The following is a 4252-nucleotide window of genomic DNA, read 5'->3' as shown; positions in this document are numbered from 1 at the left end:
TCTCTCTCTCTCTCTCTCTCTCTCTCTCTCTCTCTCTCTCTCTCTCTCTGGATGAATCAGGAATAATCACTCTAAGCATGCACTGCAAAACAAATGTTACTGGTATGAGTTGGAAACGAATACAGCAGCATATCAATGATTCTGTAGGACAGTTGCTTTCCATCAAAACAAAACATATCACACACTCTAAAAGCATTTTCACCTTGTTGGCAGCTTTATTAAACTGAACATACGTCAGTGTTAATATGGCCACTCTAAGAAATCTCAAAAAGCTGTTTCATGCTTTTCAAGGATTACTTTGTCAGGACTTTCAAAAGAGCTCGTTGGTGAATCTCAATATACAATCATTTACTTATTGTGTTTATGTGACAAAATGGACATGAAGCTGCTGAACTGACCTGCTTCATTCAGGACGTCAGAAGTGTGTGAGCCTTCCTGCAACATGGATCCTCCTTCCTCCACACACACACACGTGCGTGTCCACCGGCATTTGATTTGCCACAGAAAGCATGTGGCTTAATGTAGCAAATTGTTTACTGAAGAATGAAACACGCCCTGCTGATATGAATTCAATATGCATTACAAGAATATTTTTTCTGAGAAGAGATTCAGAGGGAAACAAAAATAAACATTGGTCCTGGTGAAACAAGATCCCGACACGCTCAGCAAATAACAAGGAGCTCAGTAACAGCAGGACTCGATCTTCCAGTCAGATCTGCTCTTCTGGGTCTGGGTGACATAATCTTTCGAAACTTGCTTATTAATAGTTGTTTTTAATTTGTTCAATATTAATAGTTAATGTGATTCCAAGTAATGGAATGTGCTTAATCATACTATGACGTATTAGATTATTTATATGAAACAAGTAAAAATCAACTGATGTCTTTATCAGATGCATTTATATTCACATCCATACGTCATCAGAAATGGTATTACAGGAATTAAACTTTGCATTGCCTATTTTCAACAACCCTACATCTGCTTTAAATAAAATCACTAGCGAGTGTAAGTAATCTTTGCAGTGCATGTTCCCTGCCCCATACTGGGTTTGGGGATCCAATTCCTCCTGAACCGTTCCCTAAACTCTGCCCTTTACACACACACACATACACTATGTACACGTCCCACACGCATGCACAAAGCAAAAGTAAGAAGTGTGAGTTTGATCAGGAGGAAAACAAATATATATATGTATGCATTTACCTGTCTTGTGGCTGGTCTGTATGTCAACACTTCCAATCTGTCACACACAGACGTGTACACCGACATTGAGCAAGAAATACAAGTGGACGACGGGATCTCGACGCTTGCACAGAGAATCTGAACAAGATGGGGAATGATCTCATGCAAGGAGATCCTCTTTCCACCCTATGCTTTTTGTAGTTGATGTTTTTTAGTCCATTAACATTTATATTGCTTAACGTACATCCACACAAGCATCTGTTATATATGTTGGTGAGAGGTGACAATACACAGTGATCATATTTTGGTTATGTGCTCCTTCAGCGTGAAAGTACAAAATGTACTGTCTCAGCTCATGTTGAGCAAGTGGTGGCGGGGGGGGGCTCTGGAATTGCCAGTCGGCAGTACCGAAAGCTGAGTTCATCTCGGGCTACGCTTCCTTGCTCTCCCTCAGCTTTCTTGCTCTAACTGAGACCTGGATCACGCCAGAAAATACCACCACACCTGCAGCTCTGTCAGAAGTGTACTCTTTCTCTCACACTCCCAGAGCTGCGAGGCGGGGTGGTGGTACTGGCCTGCTACTCTCCCCAAAATGGAAATACACTCTTGTCTCAGTTCCTCAGTTCTCCCCGTTCTCTTTTGAATTTCATGCGGTTACTGTCACTTATCCAGTCAAGCTCACCATTGCTGTTGTGTATCGCCCACCAGGCCCCCTTGGTGAGTTCCTTGAGGAGCTTGACACATTAGTCTCGCACTTCCATGACGATGGCTCAGCACTCATCCTGCTCGGCGACTTTAACATCCAGACTGATAAATTAGAACCTCTTCTTTCCTTCCTCTCCTCCTTTGACCTTTACCACTCCTCTTCTCCTCCTACCCACAAGGCCGTTAACCAGCTAGATCTTATCTTCACTAGACACTGTTCTACTACTAACCTCTCCGTCACTCCCCTCCAGCTTTCTGACCACTATTTCATGTCTTACTCCCTCTCTCTGTCCTCTCCCCCCGTACTTCCTCCACCTACCCACATGGTTTCTACCCGTAGTCATCTTCGGTCCCTTTCCCCGGCTGATCTTTCCTCTTCTGTTACCTCTGCTCTCCCTGACCCAGAATCATTCTCTCTCCTATCCCCTGATACTGCTACTGACCTTCTCCTCTCCACCCTTTCCTCTTCTTTGGAAAACCTCTGTCCCTTCACCTCCAGGCCTGCACGGCCAACCCCACCTGCCCCACGGAGATGCCTGGCTGTCGGACTCAGTGCGTACTGACAGACGTAAGAGAGGCGGAGTGAAAATGGAGAAAAGGCAAACTCCCGGGGGACCTTCTTAACTTCCAAGCTCTTCTTTCCACTTTTTCCACCACTCTTTCCATTGCTAAAGCTGCGTTCTTCCGCTCCAAAATCCTAACCTCTGCTTCCAATCCTAAAAAACTCTTTGAAACTTTCTCTTCACTCCTCCAACCCCCACCCCCTCCTCCTACTTCATCCCTTCTCCCTAACGATTTCGCCAACTTCTTTGACAACGATATCAGGTCTTCCTTCTCTCAGCCCCCGGTCCCTGTCCATCCTCTCCCTCACTCTCTCAGTGTCCCTGTCCACCATCTCCAGCTCTACCCTCTCCAGTTCTTCCCCCACAGCTCTCCCTCCCCTCTCCATGCCCCATCTTACCCTGTCTTGCTCTCCTCTCCCCTAACGAGGTCCTCGACCTTGTTACATCTAATCGCCCCACCACGTGCTCCCTTGACCCGATCCCCTCCCCTCTTCTTCAGTCTATTGAGACTGAACTCCTTCCTTTCCTCACCCACCTCATCAACAAATCCCTTGTTTCAGGATGCTTTCCCACGGCTTTCAAGACTGCCAGAGTCACCACCCTTCTGAAAAAACCATCACTTGACCCCTCTGATGTCAAGAACTTCAGACCGGTTTCTCTTCTACCCTTTCTTTCCCAAACACTTGAACGTGCTGTCTTTACTCAACTGTCTTCCTATCTCCACCAAAACAACCTCTTGGACCCCAACCAGTCAGGGTTCAAAGTGGGTCACTTGACTGAGACAGTGAGAGAGAGACCTCCTTGCGGTGACGGAGTCGCTTCACGCAGCGAGAGCTAACTCTCTCTCCTCTGCATTGGTTACACGCTCCTGCAGATTCCTGCTCTACAACATCAGGAGGATTCACCCCTTCCTCACTGATGAGACGGCGCAGGTGCTAATCCAGGCTCTTGTCATCTCCCGCCTGGACTACTGCAACTCACTACTTGCCGGAGCCCCGGCGTCGGCCATCAGACATTTGGAGCTTGTCCAGAAAGCTGCAGCTCGCCTGGTGTTCAATCACCCCAAGTTCTCCCACACAACTTCCCTTCTCTTTTCTCTACACTGGCTCCCTGTAAGAGCTCGCATCCAGTTTAAGACTGTGGTGCTAGCCTACAGGGCAGTGAAAGGAACAGCTCCTTCCTATCTCCAGGCCATGGTCAAGCCCTAAACCCCCGCCCGACCACTTCGCTCTGCTACCTCGGGGCGATTGGTTGCCCCGTCGCTCAGAGGTCCCTACGGCCTACTGGCCCCACAGTGGTGGAATGAACTTCCCACTGATGTCAGGACAGCGGAGCCGCTGCCCATCTTTCGGCGCAGGCTGAAAACTCACCTCTTCAAGAAGGCCTACCCTTAGCCTTCCACTTAGCACTCACCTAGCATCTATTGTATTCATACTAGCTTATTGCACTTATTGTATTCATATTAGTTTGTGGCACTTATTGCATTTGTTTGTTTCTGCACTGTACGTTGGCTCTGGTTTATGCTCTTAGATGCTTGTTTGAAGAAAGGAGATGCACTTATGACTTCTGGTGATTATTGTTCTCTCGAAAACCGATGTTGAATACACTTATTGTAAGTCGCTTTGGATAAAAGCGTCTGCTAAATGACTGTAATATAATGTAATGTACTACATGTCATAAGTGTGTGTCATCCTTCAATTTCCCATTCAATAACTTCTAAATATTAGCGTAAATGTACAGGTAGTAATGTATGCTTACACTGATTGCTTCCATTCACGTGGCTTAGCTGATTCATAATGTAC

The sequence above is a fragment of the Anarrhichthys ocellatus genome, unplaced genomic scaffold (genome assembly GCF_004355925.1).
Source record: "Anarrhichthys ocellatus isolate YVR2014 unplaced genomic scaffold, GSC_Weel_1.0 scaffold80, whole genome shotgun sequence".
In the NCBI taxonomy this organism is placed as follows: domain Eukaryota; kingdom Metazoa; phylum Chordata; class Actinopteri; order Perciformes; family Anarhichadidae; genus Anarrhichthys; species Anarrhichthys ocellatus.
Note: the sequence above shows the minus strand (reverse complement) of the source record.